At 48.0% G+C, this 22,188-nt stretch overlaps 1 protein-coding gene across 7 annotated transcripts in view; it reads left to right on the top strand.

Moving 5' to 3' along the window:
• The first annotated feature begins 14,737 nt into the window (after positions 1 to 14,737).
• The window catches only part of TACC1 (transforming acidic coiled-coil containing protein 1), a 111,788-nt gene continuing 104,337 nt past the window's right edge, over positions 14,738 to 22,188 (top strand). Inside the window, exon 1 of one of the 7 annotated variants that reach the window (XM_057303528.1) lies at positions 14,738 to 15,141. The gene's annotated coding sequence lies outside the window, so the exon portion shown is untranslated. The remainder of the gene's footprint in view (positions 15,142 to 22,188) is intronic. The other 6 variants (XM_057303530.1, XM_026508305.4, XM_048226206.2 and 3 more) reach the window with 6 other exon arrangements.

The raw sequence follows: 22,188 nt of genomic DNA, 5'->3' as shown, positions 1-22,188 counted from the left end.
CATTCTATGGAAACTTCTCTTGTCAAGGTCACGATGACTTTCTTCTGGCCAAACACAATGGTTTTCCTCCTTAGCCCTCGTCCTCTGTGACCTCGTGGCAAAATTTAAAGTTGTTAGTTACCCGCCTCCCGCACAGTCTTCCCTACCTTCTTATTTCCTGCTTGCTCACTTGCTGAGAGAGCGCACCCCTGATTGGGGGGGTTCCGCCAGGGCTCCTTTCACTTGGGCATCCCCTAGCTCCTCGTTTCAAAGAGCAGATCTCTGTGTGACTCCACCCCGACCCTGCCCCCGCGCTCCTGAATGCTCCTATGGTTATCCCACACCCTCCACGTCCCTCAAATCAGTTCCTCTTCCAAACGTGCCCTTTTCCAAAGGGTGACTAAGACAAACGCAAGCCCAAAGCCTACTCCTCCCCCACTTCCATTCTGCACACCCAGACCAGTCTGCTGCTGCTTCTAAACGCCTCTCTTCCTGACCCTCTCTCCCCCTCCTTCCTCTTGCCCTAATTCACTCTCCTCCCACCTCACGCCCCTTGTTACATGGGCCTTCTAGCTCATCTCAACTTCTATCTCTCCTTGCCCCATTATTTTCCTAAAACATTTCACTGAGGGGCGCCTGGGTGGCTCAGTCAGTTAAGGTTAAGCTTCTTCGACTCAGGTCATGATCTCAGGGTCCTGGGATCGAGCCCGGTATTGGGTACCCTGCTCAGCGGGAAGTCTGCTTCTCCCTCTCCCTGTGCCTCTCCCTCTACTCCAGCTCTCTCTCTCTCAAAATAAATAAATAAAATCTTTAAGAAAAAAACATTTCATTTTAAGGCAGTTTTTGTTGTGGCCTTTGGCTCGGTCAGTAGAGCATGCAATCCATCTCCCACGTTAGGTGTAGAAATTATATCTTTAAAAAGCAGTTTTCGCTCATCAACACCTTTAAAATAATCTTTGATCTAGAGATTGTACTTATAGAAATCTATTCTACGGATGGGGTGCCTGGGTGGCTCAGCTGGTTGGGCACCTGACTCTTGATTTTAGCTGGGGTCACGGTTTCAGGGTCCTGCGATCAAGCCCTGCGTCTGGCTCCATGCTCAATGGGGAGTCAGCTGGAGATTCTCTCTCCCTCACTCTCTCTCTGCCCCTCTCCCACTCTCTCTCTCTTTCTCTCCAAATAAATGAATAAATCTTTTTTAAAAGTGGGGGGGGGGGTGCCTGGGGGCCGGAGTCGGTTAAGCATCCAACTCTTGATTTGGCTCAGGTCGTGATCTCAGGATCCTGGGATCCCTACGTGGGCTCCCCACCTAGGAGGGAGTCTGCTTCTCTCCTTCTCCCTCTCCCTCTGCCCCGCACCACACTTGCTTGCAGCCTCTCTCTCTCTAAAATAAATAAATAAGTCTTAAAGCAACATGATCTTAAAAATTAAAAAAAAAAATCTGTCCTAAGGAAGTAATCAGAGATTCGTGAGAACAAAGATTCACACACAAGAATATTAAGTGAGAACAACTTCAGTGGCCAAGGGGGGATGCTTGGTAAATACATTAGGAGTCCACTTCAAGGGAACATGGTGCTACCATTAAGAATCATGCTTTGAGGGCACCTGGTTACCTCAGTCAGAGGACTTGACTCTTGATCTCAGGGTCATGAGTTCGAGCCCTATGCTGGGTTGTAATGATTACTTAAATAAATAAATAAACCAAAAAGAAAAAAAAGCATCATGCTTCAGATGGATATTGGATGATATGGAGAAACGTTCACCCTATATTGTTAAATGAAAAAGCAGGCTACAAACTGGAAGGTATGCCGTGACCCCCATCTCAACCCACTCTCCTCCTTGTTCATGACATCCCAGCAACATTCCTCTTCTTTCAGTTCTAATAAGCTCTTTCCTTCCCCAGGGCATTTGCACATGTCAGGAAAAACCGTGAAAGACTTTAAAAGAGAAAAAAAAATTCGTGGGTGTCCTGATTAACTTACCCGTCCTGGTCATCTATCTCCCTCTTTCCTTTTCTGTGAGCTCGTTTATAACTCTGGAAGCTGTAGATAACTGAGGGCAGTGCCAATGATTAGTTCCATGTGCCAGTAAATTCCGCTCAGGGGAAGGGCAGCTGATTTTACTCCACCCAATTTGGCCAGTCCATGTATATATACTTGGAATTCTCCTGTGAAACACTTGTAACATCTTAACGATCTCTTCATTTATTAATGAGGTAAAAAAAAATCTTTGGCACATGTTCATTTTATATTTGTGTGATTTACCTTTTTATGTATTTTTATTTTATTTTTTTAAAAAGATTATATTTATTTGAGAGAGTGTGCACGCAGGAGTGGGGAAGAGGGGGCAGAGGCAGAGGGAGAAGCAGGCTCCCTGCAGGGTTCGATCCCAGGACCGCGAGATCATGACCTGAGCCAAAGGCAGATGTTTAACCAACTGAGCCACCCAGGCGCCCCTGATTTACCTTTTCAAAAACTATCTTTCCTAACACACACCTGCCTCTTATGCTCTCTCTCGTCTCTTCACCTGTCCAACCCCTGCCCACCGCTCAGTCCCAGCGTAAATGTCACAGCCGCAGAGAGGCCTCCCTGCTCTCTCTCAATCGGGTCTCCCATTATTCTCTTATGCATCCATGCCTTCCTAGCTCTCGTTGCAAGTTTATAATTATATATTTTGTATGTTTACACACGTCTGGGAGTCAAATTATCTGTGATTTAAATTGTCTTCTTTGTATTTTTCTGTATTTTTACAAATTTTCCATAATGAATATGTACGCTTTTATAATTTTTTAAATGTTATTTTTAATCACTACTTTTAAAAGAAAAAAAAAAAGAGAGAGAGAAGAACCAGAGAGGGTTTACCGTCAGCTGCCTCTTGCGTCTCTGGTGAAGTCTCCCTCCTCCAGCTCCTCTTGCCCACCCAGACTGCGCCCTTACGCAAACCCCGGCTGCAATCAGGTTCCATTCTACGCGGTCATACTTACTGGAGCATTCAGTGACAGCATAATGAGAAGCTCGCTGTGTGTGCAGCACTATTCTAGAAGGTGTGTGTGCGTGTGTGTGTGAGATGAGACCCTAAGAAAAGTAAGCTGTGCTTCCTACTCTGGAGGGGTTTCTAAGTCACAGGATGATACAGGACAAATTAAATAAGCGTGAGATATTCTTTAATGAAGTCCCAAGCTCTACCCAAATGTTCAGGCTGGAGCTCCCTGAGGGCCAGAAGGATCATGTGGCCTTCTATTAGGGTCTCGGCCTTGCACGTTTGTTAGTCTTGTGTGTGGAACAAGCCAGGACCGTTTGGGCCTCTTTAATATGACCTGCAGGACTCAACACGGGCCAGACACACGGCAGAGGCTCTTGTCCACTGACTCATCTCTTGTCCGTGATGAGTGGCTGGGTCAAGTCGTGGCACTTAGTTTATCTGGGAAACGGAGGCTTTACTGAGAGGCCTTCCCCACCCCAGCAGAATGTGTGCCCTGCTACTACATGTCCAAGTTGTGGCATGTTACGTAGTTGTGTTTGTTACGTAGTTACGTAGTTGTGATTGCGTGATTGCGCGTGGCATGTTACCTGGTTGTGTTTGTTTCGTAGTTACGTAGTTGTGATTGCGTGATTGCGCGTGGCATGTTACGTAGTTGTGTTTGTTACGTAGTTACGTAGTTGTGATTGCGTGATTCCTGTTGGGTCTGCTTAAGAAGAAGCGGGACATTCATGCATAGGCTGCTCAAACAGAAGTCTGAGGCTGGGGGTGTGGTCTCGAGAGCTCGTCCTCTCGTCCTCGGGGCCTGCCCGTGGGCAGTGAGCAGGGAGAGCAGCAGTGGGTGCTTCCCCCAAGTGGCTCTGACACAGTAGGCCGGAGCCCCGACGGCAGAAGCGTCTCCAGGAAGGGGTACCTTTGCTGAACCAGAAGCTGGAGACCAACCACCTTCCCACACCTCTTGAGATCTGTCTCCTCCAGTCTGGTCACAACGGTGTCGCCTTCGGAAAACAACTTGCTAATTCCGATTCTAGTTCAGAAACACTGAGGGCAGAGCTCTGCCATCATCCAGCTGTTTTACCTCATGCAGAACTCGAGTCTTCTCAGGGGCCTCCTTGAAAAGGTCCCCACTCTCCACAGTGGAACCGCTGGTAGGAAGACAACCCCCTGCGCTTCCATTCGTAGAACAACCTGTGACAGAGTAAGGGGACCTGGGGGCGAGCGATTGAAGAGGGGGTTACATTTTTTTTTTTTTAAGATTTTATTTATTTATTTGACGGAGAGAGAGACAGCCAGCGAGAGAGGGAACACAAGCAGGGGGAGTAGGAGAGGAAGAAGCAGGCTCCCAGCGGAGGAGCCCGATACGGGGCTCTATCCCAGGACCCTGGGATCAGGCCCTGAGCTGAAGGCAGATGCTTAACGACTGAGCCACCCCGTTGCCCCGAGAGCATTACTTTTTAATCAGAGTGGTCTACATGGTGCTTCCCCTGCTTCCCCGAGGAAGCCTTAGAAACTGGCTTTAAAATGTTTCTTAACCTTTTACTTCAAACTGGTTTGCCACCTCCTACGTCCTTTTCTTCCCCCTTAAGCTGCCTGTCTGCACAGTCTGACCTTGTGAAATAAGACACAGACCCCGGTGTTATCTCTGTCTCTCTTTTTTCTCTCTTAGTTTTGTGAGGCATCCCTTCCCTTTAAGAGTGACATCAAAGAAGTCTCTGTATCATCCCCCAAATTCTCTGTGATGCCGCTTTCAGGAAAGAGTCCCGGGGAGGGCAGATCAGGGTCTACACCGGTGTGGCAGTGATTCGGTTCCGGAGGGGCACTGCTGGGTGGGGATACTGGGCCCGGAAGCCAGAGGTGCTGGGTAGCGGCCCGAGAAGGGCAGCTAGGGTCCCCAGAAGCAGACTCAGGGGCTCAGTTGGAGTCTCAGTGCCCTCGTGTCTCAAGAACACGGTGGGGCGCCTCTTTCTGAACGTGCAAGTCTGGAGTGCCCCGAGAGCGGCCAGATGTGCGACGGGCTGCCATGGCTGCGGAGCTCCCCCACTCACAGAGCAGCCTTTCATCCGAGGCCAGGAAAGGATAAAAAATTGTCATGTAAGTTCTGCAACTTGGCTGTGACGACTTCCACGCACGCATGTGGGCCGCATTGTGCTGCCTCTGCTGGCAGATCTCTGGCTCTCAGAGCGGTTTGGCACCCGCAGCCCTCCCTGGCTCCCTGCAGGCCTCCCTGCTGGTCTGCTCTGGGGGCCTGTATACCCGAGCCTGATTCAGGCAGCCCGGCTTTGCCCAAAGATGTCTGGGGGGGCGGGGGGGGGGCGGGAGGATTTAAGTCGTCCTAGCAGCCTAATTAACTGATCACTTTTATTTCGCCTTTGCTGTCGACTTCCTGTTTACTGCGCCTTCCAGCTTAGACGAAGCCATTTGCAGCCGCACGATGTTTTAAGATCCTCTTCATTCAGGGAGAGCCAAGAGACAAAACTGCAGTCAGCCTGACGAAAACAAAAGAAGCAAGGGCTCCAGCGAGCACAGGCTCCGCGGAGCATCTGATTCCGCCGGTGCGGGGGTGGCTGCCGACCGCTTTGCCCTGCGCTGTGATGATTGCCAGTTATTAAGCCTGTCTGGTGGAGGGGGAGGCCGAGCGAGCAGCGGCAACAGTCAGAGGGAGATCAACGACTCCCAGGGACTAGGATCTGTGCAGACAAAACAACAACAACCACCACCACCCAAATCCCCGGCACTCCTTTGAGAGTTCATAGCCAGGAGGATAAACACCACTTAATTTGCAAATGATTGCCATTTGGAGATGATAAAAAATTAAATGTCGCTGGAAGAAAAGTTTCCACGGAAATCGCGAGATCCTATGTTAACAACGTTTGTGAATTCCTGCTCAGCAGTCGCCAAAGCACAACTCACAACGGGACCCCATGTAGTCTCTCCAACGGGCAGTTTGGGGTTCGTGTTTTATAAGGACCCAGGGGTTCTCAAAACCAGGGTGATAGTGCGATCTCACCCCTCCCTTCCCTGGGGACATTTGGTGAGGTCCGTAGACATTTTGTAGACATTTTCGGTCGTCACAACCGTGTGGGGTGGGGGCGGGGAGAGGGTTGTGAGCACCGCGGGTGACTGGTGTGCAGACGTCCAGGATGCTGTTAAACATCCTACGATGCCCAGGATAGTCCCTCTCCAACAAAACATTTTCCAGTCCAACATGTGAGTGTTGTGGAGATTGAGAACCCCTGGCCATAAGGTATCTGAAAAGCAAAACGGAACAGAGATGTATTGGCTTTAAATTCTCACTTTCACCTTGGATAAAGATGGGGTGCAGGCAGGGAATCTATCCTTTCTGGAAACACACAGAGCTGACATCTGCAGAGCTGGTATTGCAGCCTCCGTGCGATCAGAATGTCTTGGGGGGCTTCTGAGATCTTTGCGAAGATGAAGATGTGGGCACTCATCCCCGCCTTCCAGTGTCGGACCAACTCGGTCAGGCGTGAGCGCGCGTGGGCAGCCACTGCCCCCTAGGGGAAGGAATGCGCAGGGCGGCTCAGCGTGGGTGTCTGTTTCCAGGCGGTTTGATGAGCCCTCAAGGCCCCTTCTTCCCTCTAGCGGTACACGGGGAAGAACCCTAATTTTATGGTTAGGAGGGGTGGTTTCAAGACCCAGCACTCACACTGGCAGACCTCCTAACATCTTTTAGCCCCATCACGCTCTTGGGACTTCCGAGGTTAGGAACATGGACGGGCCGGCTCTGTGTAAGTATTAACAAATAAAAGTACATAAAGAAAAGTACACAGCTGCTGTACCTGTAGAATTAAAAAGTCAGAGATGTTCAATTAACAAATCATCTGCCATGCTCTCTTGTAATTGCCGAGTATATAAAGTAGACCCCACAAAGTCCGTGGTGGGGGGAGAAACATGATAAACAATTGGTAAATAAGGTAGGATGTGATCTCAGAGAGCGTTCATCGCTGTGAAGAAAGGCATCCAGGACAACAGGTTAGAGGACGGCTGGGGCGGGGAGGTGGGCATCACTGCAGTCAGCCGGGGTGGTCTGGGAGGCCTTTCTATGGCTGGGACGTGGAGGGAAGTGACTTTATGAACAGCGCTATCCTTGGAGTGAGGCAGTAGGGGCCCCCACCCTGCAGCCCCTGCTTGACCTCACTCTCCTTTCTTGACGCTGGACCCCAGGGACATACTTTTCCAGCTCTACCCCCACACACAAACTAAAACAGAGACGGTGGGCATGCAGAAATGCTTAGGTAAGAGAAAGGACAAATTAATTAATTTGTTAAACCCTGCTTCTCAGATAGCATCAGTGCAATAGATCGTTGCATAAAGAATTGTTGCCCAGGGGCGCCTGGGTGGCACAGTTGGTTGAACGACTGACTCTTGGTTTCAGCTCAGGTTATGATCTTAGGGTCCTGGGATTGAGCACCACATGGGGCTCTGTGCTCAGCATAGAGTCTGCTTGAGATTCTCTTTCTCCCTCTCCCTGTGCCCCTCCCACTCATCCTGTCTCTCTCTCTAAAAGAAATTTTAAAAACCTTAAAAAAATAATAATAACTGTTTCCCAGAGTTTCTGAGCATCTTTTTTCCCCCTCTGCTTTGTGTTTGGGAAATGCTCATGGATTATAACAGTACTTGCAACATTTGCACTTGGTTTGGGAAGAACATTTTACAATGTTAAATACTTCATATTTCATTTAAATTCCTATATTTGTTTGTCTAGATGCAAGATGCTTGAAGCATACCAATTCTTTACCCTAACAACCACATAGACCTTGAACACTAATAATGAGAATCATATTTTTAATAAGAATATTTAATGTAATTTGGCTAAATTTTCCAAAAAGCTTATTCAGTTCTATTTAAATAAAATTAATTTTAAAATTTCACACTCAATAATTATAATATGCATTTGTCTATTTTAAATAATTTTGAGTGTTTGAAAAAGGGAACTTTTTGAAAGCATGTGTGAAAATCATTTTAGGGGTGCCTGGGTGGCACAGCGGTTAAGTGTCTGCCTTCGGCTCTGGGATCGAGCCCCACATCAGACTCCTCCACTAGGAGCCTGCTTCTTCCTCTCCCACTCCCCCTGCGTGTGTTCCCTCTCTCGCTGGCTGTCTCTATCTCTGTCGAATAAATAAATAAAATCTTTAAAAAAAAAAAAAAAGAAAATCATTTTAATTTTTAATTTTTTATATATACCTTCAGCTGTGTTTTTTAAAATCATTTTTAAAAAGATTTAATTTATTTATTTGAGAGAAAGTGAGGGAGAGAGGGAAAACACAAGCTCGGGGAGGGGCAGAGGGAGAGGGAGAAGCAGACTCCCCGCTGAGCAGGGAGCCCGACACAGGGCTTGATCCCAGGCGCCCCTCAGCTGTGTTTTTAATGATAATATATTCAAGTTTTATACACTTTGAGAACAACAACATTTAAAAAATCTTTTATATCACTCATCTCAATAGAACACAAATTATTTGAAAATGATTGCATTAGTGATTTCACTTAAATGAAAGCAAAGAGTGAATTTCTGTGGAATAAATATATAACAAGTTATGAATAATGTATGTCTCAATTTTGTTATTTAAATATCACCAACCAGGCAACAGAACACTCAAATATGAGAGTAATAATTAACTTCAATTGTCTTTTATTGTTTGCTAATTTAGAGTCATGAAAACCGTATGTTTACACATATTTTTCAATTTTGTCATGATGAAGGCATTTGTCATGGTAAGAGAGAACATATCTTATGTAACAGTTCTTAGTGGTGTGTGAGCCCCCATTTATTTGTACCCTTGCCCTGGGCCCCACTAATGCTAGGGCTGGGCCTGTGTATGAAGATCAGGGGGAAGAGGCAGGAGCACGTTCAAGGCCCTGAAACAGCAGAATGTTTGGCATGTTGGAGGGACAGAAAGGCCAGCGTGGCTGTAGCCTGGAAGGTAAGGTTGGAGAGGTAGGCAGGGGCCTTGCAACGTGGTAAGGAGTTCGGATCCTTCTCTAGTGGAAGCCATTGGAGGGTTTAAGTTGGAGAAGCTGGTTCTGGCTGCCATAAAAGAGAACGTAGTCAAGGGCACAGGAATAGAGGCAGGTACCCAATTAGAAAGCTGAAGCTTTAGTTCCAGCAAGGCGACAGTGACTTTGACCTGAGTTCTCCCAGTGAGAAGTGGTCAGACCAGGGATGGCAGGATTTACAAATGGATTGAGTGTTAGAGATGGGGGAGGGAGAGGATGATCTCCAAGTCTTTGGTTTGAGCAACTGGTGTATGGTGGCGGGAGGCCAAGAGAGAGGCATGGGGAGGTGGAGAATACCTTGTATTTGGAGCAGAAGATTACTGATAACGGCTAGAGGAGAAACTAACCAAGTAGGAGAAATTTACTAGCGTACCTTCTTACACCCTATCAACAGGTCTCACTGGGGCTTATTAGCCAGCTGCCGTCAGAGCTGTCCCATTCTAGTCGCCCATCAACCAAACCCACAAGGTTTTGATGGGATAGCTGAGGTGTTACCCCTAAATTCCTTTCTGGCTTCAAGAAATTCTCTGATGTTAAGGTAACGTAAGGTGGGACCCAGAAGTCTTCGAATTTTAAAGGAAGACTTTTTAAAGACAGAAGAGGAATCAGTTTGTAATGGTTAGAAATGTTTGCATGGCAGTGTTCCAGTTGGCCACCACCCCACCTTGGTGGCATCCTTACCCACCATCTTTGTCTCCGTACATACTCAGGGACACATACACATCTGCGTCCTGTTTTCAGAACGAGCCCGTGGGAGGTACTTAAATGTATCTTTGTCATATGAATGAGTGATACGAAGGCATCAATAGGAATTCTTTGCCTTGTTTTTCTCCCTGAGTGTTCTCTTATTTGCCAGACCCCAAATCTGATTGGCTTGGGCACAAGGGAGGAGAGCCCCTGAGGACTCTGCAATGTTGTGCTTTAATGCTTTAGACACCTCCTTTCATTCCCATAGCACCCTTGCAATCAGTATCACAGGTCTGTGAGCTCTTACACAAAAGCCAGGTGTGCTGCAGGATTCCGATTGTTTTCAGATTTTAGGAAGCTAATTCTGCATTATACCTTTTATTATAGCAAAGCCCCAGTGGGCAGGGGGGAGGCACCTGGTAGTCAAACATAGAAGCCCTTTTGCAGCAAAATGTAAGACCATTCACCCTAAGTAGGAAAATACGTAGCTTCAGGTCAGTTTATTTCAGGTCTTGCTGCCAAGTGAGTTATGAATTGCTTCTGGTTTTCTGAGTGTGGGAGTTTGGAAATGTGGACAAGGGATTCTAGACTTGGGAAACCCTCACTTTTTAGATGAAGCAACTGAGGTCCAGAGAGACGAAGTAGCGTGCGCAAGGTCACTGAACTGAGGCACAGAGTCCGGATTGGAAACGGCTGCTCTTTCTACGGCATAATTCTGGGCTGTTTGTCCTGTCTGCCGCCCAATGGAAAGGAGTAAATGGCAGCCACTCCTGAGGCTTAGTTCCAATATCAAGTTTGGCAAGAGTTTTCTTTCTGGAACAGCAATGCCTCCATCTACTGGACAGATGTGAGAATGACATCTGACCCACACGAAGAAAGGAAGTTTATTGTGCTGGTCCTGGATTTTAAAGAAGAGCAGCTGAACTGTCTTTCTCTTCTGTTTTAGTCTAAACCATATTTCAGGGATCAGAAAGCCCCTACTACATTACCCCTACATAATCCATCCTTTAAGATAAAACAACAAGAGGGGCGCCGGGGTGGCTCAGTCAGTGAAGCATCTGACTCTTGATCTCAGGTCAGGTCTTGATCTCAGAGTCATGAGTTCAAGCCACGCCTTGGGCTCCAGCTGGGCCTGGAGCCTACTTAAGAAAAAAATTCTAAAAGTAAAACAAAACGATGACAACAAAAATAATGAGACCTCTTTCACTCACTTGCCAGGAATTCTAGAGTGAAAGTACCAGTGTCCGTTCTCAGTATCTCCAGATCTCTTCCAAAACATGACATTCTCTTGCTTCCAACTTTTCTTTGGTGGCTCCCATCGAATCCGGAAGTGATTCCACAGGCCTCCTTGTTAACACACCTGCCACTCCAGCCATCCCCCACACCATACACTCATTGCCCCCAATGCCGTCCTTACCGTACCTGTATTTCCCATCATAGCACCTGGAACTGCCAACTACATTTATTTGCTTTGCTTGCTTCCTCTGCCAGACTTCCAGTTCCTGCACCTTTCAGGGTACCCAGAATAAGTAGGAGTTTTTGAGAGATTTAAAATCAGAGTGAATTTATTTCAGTAGCTTAAGACAATCAAACATTGGCTTATTAATTAAATGCACACAGAGTAATCCTACAGTAATTGGTTCCTGAATCTCAGGGTAATTACACTTTTGCCATCTTTGCCTGAATATGAGTCATGGTAGAGGACAGAATGGAAAGAGCTCGGGGATATTGGTCTCCCTAAGAAAGCAGATCATCAAAGAATCACAATATGCAGAAGAATTTGCTCCTGTAAGAAAGGATTCTTTCCTTGAGTCTCCATATCATCTCAAGATAAAACCTCAAAATGATTTAGCCAAGGAAACCAGAAACTGGATGTGGAATAACAGCACTTTGCAAGTTGGGGTGGGTTACAAACTAAACAGATATAGTTACTCTTTTTTTTTTCAGGCACGTGTATTGTTTTTTGCAATAGATTTATTTCGATATCATTCACGTACCACAAATTCACCTGTTTAGAATGTATGATTCAATGGTTTTTAGTATATTCACAAAGTTGTGCACCTGTTGCCACCACCCGTTTTAGAACATTTTCATCAGCCCCCAAAGAAACCCTGTGGTTTTAACTATCAACCCCAGCTGCAGCACCACCCCGGCCCTCGGCAACCACTTACTTATTCTCTGTCTCTGAAGATTTGCTCATTCTGGACATTTCACACGAATGAAATCATGTAATATGTGGTGTTTTATGTCCAATTGCTTTCACTTAGCAGAGTGTATTCAAAGCGCACCCACGTTGTAGCAAGTGTCAGTACTTATTTCTTTTTATGACTGAGTAATGTTGTATCGTTATGGCTGTATCAGTTTTGTTCACCCTCTCATCAGCTAACGTGCATTTGGGTTGTTCCCCTCAGCAGCTATAATGCATAGTGCTCCTGTAAGTAGTCATGTGTGGACATGCGTTCTCCGTTCTCTCGGGTATATAGCTAGAAGTAGGCTTGTTGCATCCAATGATACAGAGGTGTTTCTCTCCTCCCCCTACTAGATTACAAACACCCCCAGGGCAGAGCTTGAGGCCTTCATCTCCTGGCCCGGTCCTATGTACATAGATGTTCATTCAATGTTCATGGACTGGAATGAAGAAATGGATGATATTTGCAATTCTAACATGGAACATGGTAGGGAGTTGGGAGACTAGACAGGCAGCATCAATAAAATGCATGTTTTAAAAAAACTCAAATCATGAACAATCTTTTTTTTTTTTTAAATCATGAACAGGGGCGCCTGGGTGGCTCAGTCGTTAAGCGTCTGCCTTCGGCTCAGGGCGTGATCCCAGGGTCCTGGGATCGAGCCCCACGTCAGGCTCCTCCACTGGGAGCCTGCTTCTTCCTCTCCCACTCCCCTTGCTTGCGTTCCCTCTCTCGCTGGCTGTCTCTCTGTCAAATGAATAAATAAAATCTTAAAAAATTAAATAAATAAAATAAAATCATGAGCAATCTTGACACTGGAAGTAAAATTGCAAAAGATACTTCTCGGAACCCCACCATCCCTTCTGTAAAATGAGAACAACAATACCTTATGGAGTTGTTGTGTTAAAACCATCTTCTGTCTGAAGAGGCCTCAAATAGAGTTGGCACACACACTAGGCACTCAACCAACACTATGTAGCTGGTTAAATTCAGTACGGTCCCTCACCCACAAACCAATCCATACTTTGGCCTTTTGTGACATCTCGTCTAGCTTTGAAACCTTGTAACCTTGAAAAAGCCGGGTTTTCATTTCACCTTCAGCTCTGTCTTTTGCTGCCCGTAAAATTGTTATGCATCTGTCTGCATATCAAAGCAGTTAGTTTAGCAAGTGGAAAGACATGACTGACTTATCTAGTGACACTTGCTCTCAGGGTAAGAATTAGAAATACCACCCCACTGGGGTGCCTTTGGGGGTGCAATTGGTTAAGCATCTGACTTTTGGTTCTGGCTTGGGTCTGATCTCAGTGTGGTGAGATCGAGCCCCGTGTGGGGGTCTATGCTCAGTGTGGAGTCCGCTTGACTTTCTCCCTCCCTCTGCCCCTGTGCCCTGCATGCTCTCGCTCTCTCTCTCCTCCTCTCTCTCTTTCTCTCTCAAATAAATAAATACATATTTTTAAAAAAAATATCACCCCACCAATTCTGCTTGGCAACATTTCCCCATCCCTGTGGCGAGTTGTGCCCACCAAAAGCTGCACACTCCACATCTGGCGAATTAGACTTTTGCCCTCAGTTGGGGGCATGAGCAACCTTTTTAGAACATAGTTCGTCTATTGTTTAGATATCACATAGACGCGATCTGTCTACGTCTTTTCAGAGTGTGATTCTTGAGATAATTTAGGAACAAAAACCAAGTGAGGGAGTATAGTATATTACATATACTATTATGTTAAGATATGTTAAGAAAACAAAACGGGCACCTAGTTAAATACTTTCATGATGGGTTAAATTTTGTTGATTGGGATTATTTCCACACTAAAACCAAAACTGAAATGACAGTATCTCTAAATTTCAGAATATGAATGCATTTCAATGACTTTCATGTTTAGGTACAAAACTCAAGGTAGAAACAAACAAACAAAAAATCACCTACATCAGTCTTGCTTTACTGACTAGATAAAAATATGTTATCAATAAATCAAGTCAAAAATCTAAAAATCGCTGGCCTCAGGCTACTATGTATGCAGTATAATTTTTGGTAAATGAAGGAGACTTCTAAAACATTTGAAATTTTCTAACCTCATGAATTGGCAAAAAAAAATTGTTTTTATCTTGCTTACACTATTAATTTGTTTATTACCTTCTTTTAATAAGCAGAGCAGAGGGGATGTCCTCATTTCCTGTTCGTAAACTAATCCCCAATTAGCACTGTGAGAACTACTGAGTTTTATTGCAAGGGTCAACAAGTACCCTAAAGGTTCCCAATTTGTGGTGGCATGTGATGATTCACAGACATGCCACCCTCAGGCTATTACCAACAGCTAAATCTTACGATGGCTTCTCACTCCATGCACCCGCACCCACCAGCTCCAAGAATCACAGCCAGCAATGTTGAAGCTCCATCCCTGAGGGGCTGAGGACGCAGTTTGTTACGTGGAACTGGACCCCATTTGGGAAAGGTAGGCAGTTCCTGTGTCACCATCACAGAAAGACCTAGAACGAAGAGAGGGTCTTGGAGACCAGCATTCCCCCTTCTTACCATACTCCTCGCACCCTGCACTGTGGGCAGAGATGTGAGCAGAGACAAGGCTGACCGAGACCCACAGTTCAAGGACTTTTTATTACTGTTGTTTTTCCATTCGAAGGGAGGGGGAACAGTCAAGAGGAATATGGGTGTGTATATTTCTTGAAACCCAGAGGTTCAGATGAAAAAAACAATCCGTCAAAAATGTCCTTAGTACAGAAGTTGGCAAAACAAATAGCCTTTTTTTTTTTTTAAACTGAACTTTGTAACAGGAGAAATTCTCTCACAAGGAGAGAGTGTTCCTGAGCCAAGTTTAGGCAGGGGAAAATTTCTCCAGCATGTCAGGAACGAAACTGACGTTCCATTAAGAAAAAACAAATGTGCTAAGGGAAAGAGTAAGGGGAAAAGGGGCACGAGAATTCAGACGGAGCTTTAAATTCCAGACAGGGCGCTGTTGAGAGCCCACGGAAGTCCCCCTCTGAAGGGAGACCGCAGCCCATTTCTCCCTGGAGCTCCCAGCCCCAGTGGACATTTCCTGTTCTGCCTCTGGAAATGCAGGCCAAAAATTACAAAACATCCTTTTCCCTCTGACCAAGTGCTTGGTTCGGAGACCATCCCCTTCCCACGTCTGTGATCTCAGTGCCTGCCCTCCCCTTCCTTCCGCGGAACCCCTCCCTGAGCAGCAGCGCCGGCTTCCCAAGGAGGGATGATGCGTCCGCGGTAGCAGGTGGTGCCAACGGCAGCGAGACGACCCTGGGGACCCCAGCCGGAGAGGTAGGAACGGGCGACTGGACATTCTTGCGATCGCCTGACATTTATTGAGCAAAAGGAGGCACTTGTCCTTTAAGCCTTGGGCTGAGGGCGTTTTCTTGCCCATGGGTGTGCGTGGTGGGTGGGCGGACTCAGGCAGAAGGTCAGACATTTCTTTCCCCTCTCTTTCCAAACTGAACTTTAAATCTTGGGCTTCTGGAAGCACACGTTTTGTTGGAGCTCTGGTATGGAAAGTGTCGTGGCAGAATTCTGAGAGTTCCCTGAATTCTGGGGTGGGTGTTTGTGTTTGCTTTGTTTTGAGTGCCTGGAATGTCAAGGAGCATTCATGAACACCTTCAGCTCTGGGGAGACTGATGGAGACATGCGTGACGTGCAAGGACTGGGACCATGTGTTCTGTTAGCTCCCGGGGCTCTCTTCTTCCCTGCCCCCCACTCCCACTCTGAGTTGCCCCTCCAGGCCTGCGGATGCGGCCCGTGCCCCCGAGGGCCCTGGAGCACCAGTGCTGGGCGATTCTGGGCAGAGCCCAGGTGCCGTGGGAGACCCAGGTGACCGTGGCAGAGGTAACCTGTGCACCCAGGAGGCTGTGTGGGGCCCTTGGCTTTGTCGGGAACGCGCTCCCGGCCGTCAGTGGCGGGAAGGCTAGCCTTGACACCAAGCGTGCTGACATTGGACTGACATGGAGAACTCAGCGTGGCTTCTGCACAAGGAGTACTCAAAAATTTACGAAGCAGTCATAAGTGAGGCGTTTCAAACGCCCTTCGTTTGAACCCCTTGGCTTTTACTCATCCATAGCACACATGCAGTCGGCGGCCACACACATACTGCCTTGCCCTGCTCTCGTCACAGGCCACAGCAACGACAGGGTGCGTTGAACAAACGAGTCCTAACCTCTTAGCGGGTGATCCCAAGACAGCAACTAACTCTTGGTGGGCACGGGCTGTGTGCCAGGCACCGTTCTAAGGGCGGTAGGCGTCGTTATCACCATCCTTAGTTACAGATGAGGGTGTTGACTCGGCAGAAACAACTAGTCCATGGCAGAGATGGGACCTGCACTGAGGTAGCCTCGGCCTCAAGTCCCTGTGGACCTGCTCTGGAACCAGGCAGAGCGGGATTTGGATCTTGGTTCCAGCATTGCCTGGCTGGGTGGCTCTGGATAAGTCCTCGGCCTCAGGCTCCTCATCTGTAACATGGGATAGTAATCACCCCACCTCACAGAAGTGTTGTGGGAGGGAAATTAGTTTTAGATTATTTTACTGAAACAAGTGAACAAGGCGAACAAGCTCCTCCCTGTCCCTCTAGTGTGTGGTGTAAATGAAGAAGGAGCTCGTGCAACTGAAAAGCCTCGAGGTTCGGTAGGAGCTAGCAAGAGTGCCATGTTCGGATTTGCACCTCCCGCGAGGGACACTGGAGCCCACTTGCCAGCCAGTTCAGGACCGTAGCTGCCAGCTCACTGGACTCCCAAGCTCCCTAAGGGCAAGGTTCATGTAGTGTATGCATTTGTTTCTCTTAAAAAATGCTTCTCAAACTGTGGTCTGAGGACATCATTGCTGTTTAGAGGGGACACGGGGTCCTTTTGGGGGAGGAGCTCATTCGGGAGCCCGCAAGCACGCCAGAAGCAGTTCCAGCTTTCCTGACTTATATGTTGGGGTGCCCACTTGAAAGAAAGTTTCGAAAACCATTTTCAGAACTGCTAATCTGGAACGACTAAAGTGGGCTGGAAGTGACTGCTTCAGGAGCGAAACTGATTCACAGTGGGATTTCTAGCTCCCCCGTCTAAGCGCTCACTTGGCCCTCCCACCCCCTCCTATTTCGTGGTCACCTCCTGCCCAGGGACACGAAGTGGAGCTGTGTGCCAGCCAGGTGTGGGGACGGGCTCTTCCATGCCAGGCAGGCTGTCCTCATGTGCAGGGACAAGCAAGGGCAGAGTTCCGGAGAGCTTGCGTTACAACCCTGCTGCTCTCTGAGTCTTTTCTGAATGTGCCCTTCTCAACTCTGCTCACAGTTATGGACTGCATGATCAATAATCTTAATAGCTGCCATCGATCTTCCTTAATGATAACAGCTTACTGATTGAGCCAGGCACTGTGCTGAGCACATTACACGGATTAGCTCATGCAATCCCCACAAAGGCATGTTGCCCACTCTGCTGATAAGGCATGTAAAGGTAGAGACGTGAATTGACTTGCTCAAGGGCACCCGGCCAATTAGTGCCAACGGTGGGTTTGGAGCCCCATCCTCCGAGACTGAGCCACACTGCCTCGAATATTTTTGCAGCCCTGTTTGACAGAGGTAAGAGGGGTATTGTGGTGTGTTTTGTTCATAGTTTTGGCAAAGGATGCCCCAGAGAGAAGGCTGGAAGGAACGGAGTGACGGGGTCAGGACAGAATGTTCCGTGGAAGGAAGGGCACTTCTGTGAAAGAGTGGAGTCAGGAGTTTTGTTCAAGCGGTATCCCCGATAAACTTCACCTCTTCTCTCAGAGGTGGTATGGTTTAGTGGGAGAGAGCATCTCGGTAGCCGGACTCCTTGGGTTCAAATCCCAGTCCTGCCACATATTAGCTCGGTCATCATAGGCAAATTATCAAAGTAATGCCGTCCCATGTAGAGGGACGATAATGACAGTATCTATCTCACAGAGATATTATTACCATAAAATGATGTAGTCCGCAGAAAGCATTTAGAGCTGTGTCTGGCACGTGGTAAACACTCAGTGAATATGTTATTATGTGCAAAAGAGGTTGTTTGGGATTAACCTGAGGGGGTTGGGCAGCCGTCTGGAAATAAGTAGCTGCTGTTCGAGACTATAAAATGGACACGAACGATTTCGACTGTGAGCTTGGGGGAGAAGGTTGCTTCTGGACCCCACCCAGAAAGGCCCAGGGTCCCTGAGAGACAGCTTAGGACCTCGGAGAAGGAGCTGAGCTGTTCTCCCAGAGATTAAAGGGGTGGAACTGAAGCAACTAGTCTTGAGGGTCGCCTTGTCAAATTGGACCCGTCGATTAAATGAAGTGTAATTTCTTTATCTTTGAAGTTATGGAAATTAGTCCCACCTCTGACCTATTGTTATCTCAAAAAACAAATTTGCTTGTTTTTTCAGTGAGTAAACGCCATTGGCTGAACCACTTATATTTTTGGAAGGATGACTTTAGGATTTCAAGCTGAGATATAAAATTTAAGAGCTAAATATAGCAGATAAAAAAACCAGTAAGGAGATCATGAATTAAAAAAGAATTTTGTGGCTTTTTCAAAGAACAAATCTGTGAGCCTAGCTTAAGTCTAGATTAAATTTGCAATGATTCTGAAAGTTATGAGCATCAGTTTGCCAGCCTTTACTGGAAGTAAAAGTGGGCAAGAAATAAATTAATAATTGACATTTATTGAGCGCTTACTAGGAGCCAGGCCCTGTGCTAAGTGCTTCATATGCATTTTCTCATTTGTTTAATCCTCAAAACTGCATATCAAGAGGCTACTCTTGTTATCCCCAGTTTACAAATGAGGAACAAACACACCCAGCTGGTAAGTACTGGGGGGTGGGGGCGGCGGCAACACCGACTCAGGACTGTCTGATTTGCCTGTGGGTGCTTAAAGCTTGCAGTTGGGTTCTTGTAGGTCTAGTCCTCCCTGACTGAGTCCATTTCTGTCTGTTTGAAATCTGCCGTGTTTGGAAGAGGATGGAGGGAGCAGGACACCCACAGCATGAAGTCTGAGCGCAGCGCTAGGCGTTTTGGAGAACAGGGGGCAGAAGATACAAAGGGTGCCTGATATGGGTGGGGAGGAGCACAGCGCACCCGCCTCTAAGCAGGCCTACCGTCAGGCAGGGCCCGGTGTGGGTAAACCCGTGGAGCGGGTTGCCATCTTAAGCTATCTCCGTGCTCTCCCAGAGGCCCTGTGTCCAGGGATTCCTCCCTCCTTTTCTGCAAGAATCTGTTGCTTACTGACAAGACAGAGAAGGTCCCAGCTGCAGCCTCCCACTGGGCCCTGCTCTGCACCTAATACCCTCAGTACCCTGGATCTAAAATTAATCCTAGTTCTTGTCCATCAGAACGCCCTTGGGCCAGTGCTTGACTTTTAGCAAACTACTGGGAAGTGATTAATAAATGAGTTGATGTGCAGGTGCGGCTCTCCTGGGAGACAGATGTCGCGGTGCCTAGAGAAGCATATTGGAAGAGGGAGACCCCCCCCCCAGGCACCCCCTAACCACATTCCAGGGTTGTAATCTACCCCATCGCTGGAAAGGCAGGCTCCTTTCTGAGGGTCTGAGGTCCACAGCGCAAGCTTCTCTTATGTTCTTTTTTTTTTTTTTAACTCAATTAGCCAACATATAGGACATCATTAATTTCAGATGTAGAGGTCAATAATTCATCAGTTGCGTATAACACCCAGCGCTCATCACATCACGTGCCCTCCTTAATGTCCATCACCCAGTTACCCCACCCCCCCACCCCTCCAGCAACCCTCAGTCTGTTTCCTAGAGTTAAGAGGCTCTCATGGTTTGTCTCCCCTCTCTGATGACTTCCCTTTCAGATTTTCCTCCCTTCCCCTATGATCCTCTGCGCTATTTCTTATCTCGTGTTCTTGATAGAGAAGCTGCTTGTCTGAATTCTCAGAAAGCATTTATGGTACCGACGCAAGCGGGCAGCTCTGGGCAGCCATGTGAAGTGGGTGAAGCCATCCCTCAGTGCGCAGGGCCCTTTCTCTCTGTCCTTTTGTCCTTCCTGGTGGCCCCTCTTCCTCCCACCTCCGTCTCTCACATGCAGACTCCTCTTTCTTCCTATCTCCAGTGGGACCTTCGGGCCGGCCCTTAACTCCCTGAGCAACCTTAAAGCACACATTTCCCAAGTGTGGGTGTGTGTACAATGAGATCCGAATTGTTTTTTTTTTTTTTTAAAGATTTTATTTATTTATTCGACAGAGATAGAGACAGCCAGCGAGAGAGGGAACACAAGCAGGGGGAGTGGGAGAGGGAAAAGCAGGCTCATAGCAGAGGAGCCTGATGTGGGGCTCGATCCAGCAGCGCCGGGATCACGCCCTGAGCCGAAGGCAGACGCCCAACCACTGTGCCACCCAGGCGCCCCGAGATCCGAATTGTTTTGCTGAGCACAAGATGACAATGGAATTTAGGAATCAGCAATTTGGGGAGGGTTTTTAGGGCTAGAGGTCGTGGTTAGACCCCCCCACCCCCAGAACATACACTTATAAACCAGTGCTCATGTGGGGCCCATCAGGAGTTGTGGAGGGTCCCGGTTAATGATGACAGGTGGGGCCTAGGGGCAGGGAGGAAATCTTGTTTATCCCAGGCCACCCAACCTATGTGGGGATGGGGTGGGAGGGGTGGATGGTTTACACCGTCCGCTCTTTCAGGCCTGGAGGGCTCATGAAGATACTCTCTTCCTTTGCCTCATCCTCCATTTTGAAAAAGAGGTGCCAAAGAGACTGAAGCAGACAGGAGTAGTTGGAAAGGCAGGCATAATCGAGAACAAAATGTCTCAAGGCAGCAGGGGAAGGCTTGGTGTATGTTCATTGTTCAGTGTGGGGCTCTCCTGGACCCTTGGAACTTTCCACAGTTTGACTCTCAGGCTAATTATTACCATCTGTGTGGTTGCTGGCAGCCACCCCTGTGCCGGGCCTGCCAGTGGAGTCGCCGGGCCAGGCCGAGGGCCGCACCAGCTGCTGCCAGCTGCTGAGGCCCCCCGGAGTTTTCTTGAGGACCGAGCAGACGTGCCCACTGACTGCGTCCTGGCCGTGGGTGGGTGGCTTGCCTTTCTGTCTGCCTCCTCCCATCATGCCGTTGGCTGCCCAGGGCCTGCTCTGGTTTTCTCGCCCCACGTTCCCCTTTCCAGCATGCCTGCGATATGTGCACATGGTGAGCGAGCACAGTCTGCTCCTCTCCTTGGAGGGGCTTGATAACCAGCCTCCCCGGCCCATCCTTGCACACATGCAGAGATGCGTCATGGAAAGAGAGGCCTGCTTATATTTTAGTAAGTAAACAGCTGTCAGGACTCCAGACACATGTCAGCCTCAGCCTCGTAAGGCATTTAGTCTGCTTCTAGAATCCCAAGCATTAGAGCTACAAGGGATCTTAAAGACTTTCTAGTCTAATTTCTTTATCCTACAGGTGAGGAGAAGGAAGCCTAGGGAAGTAGGGACTTGCCCAAGGCCACAGAGCTAGGATCCAGGGGGCCCTCTGCCTCGCAAAGCCAGTCTGTTATGTGGACGGTCTTGAGAAGGGATTGGAGTTATATGGGTGCCAGAGATTTCCATTCGCCCTTATAAATCCACTCTGCACTCTTCTCCACTCTTCTCTGTGTCCAGGAGGCTGACCTGAATGGCTCCCTTGCATTTGTGACCAGAGGCCACTGGGAGGAAGTCAGAGCAAGGGAAGAGGGTGATAGGAGGTGCCTCTTCCCCTGCTGCTTTGTTGCTGCGTTACTGCGGGCCGACTGTGTCCCCTGGCTGCAGGCCACGACTCCTGTCCGGCCCTCTCTCTCTACACAGCTCTGTCCCCCTTAACCCTGGAGGCCTGGGGTGGGGTCCCCCCCACCGTTCAGCTCTGTGAAACGGCACTCTCTTGATGTCTCTCAAACTCTACTCAGACATTCATTTACAGTCCCTTTATAGAACTCTCAAACTGGGGACGGTCCTGACCCATATGTGGGGGTGGCTTTGTTTATCACAGAAAGAAAAGTCTGCATGAAAGGAAGGTGAATTTAGGAAGATGGTGGACAGGTTTCCTGCGGCTGCAACAAATGACCACACACTGGGCGGCTTCAAACAGCAGCAATGTTTTCTTTTGCTGGTCTGGAGGCCAGAAGACCGGAGTCAGTGTCACTGGGCAGAAACCGAGGTCTCACCAGGGCCATGCTCCTCCAGAGGCTGTAGGAGAGGACCTGTGCCTCGCCTTCCTCAGCGTCTGCTGGCCGCCTCTATTCCTCAGCTTGTGGCCACGTCACTTCAGTATTGGCCTCCATGGTCGCATTGCTGGTTCCTCTTTGTGTGAAATCTTCTTCTGCTTCCCTTTTATACGGACTCTGGTGATTGCATTCAGGGCCCA

The sequence above is a fragment of the Ursus arctos genome, unplaced genomic scaffold (genome assembly GCF_023065955.2).
Source record: "Ursus arctos isolate Adak ecotype North America unplaced genomic scaffold, UrsArc2.0 scaffold_27, whole genome shotgun sequence".
In the NCBI taxonomy this organism is placed as follows: domain Eukaryota; kingdom Metazoa; phylum Chordata; class Mammalia; order Carnivora; family Ursidae; genus Ursus; species Ursus arctos.
This window is presented reverse-complemented; position numbering and strand designations above follow the sequence as displayed.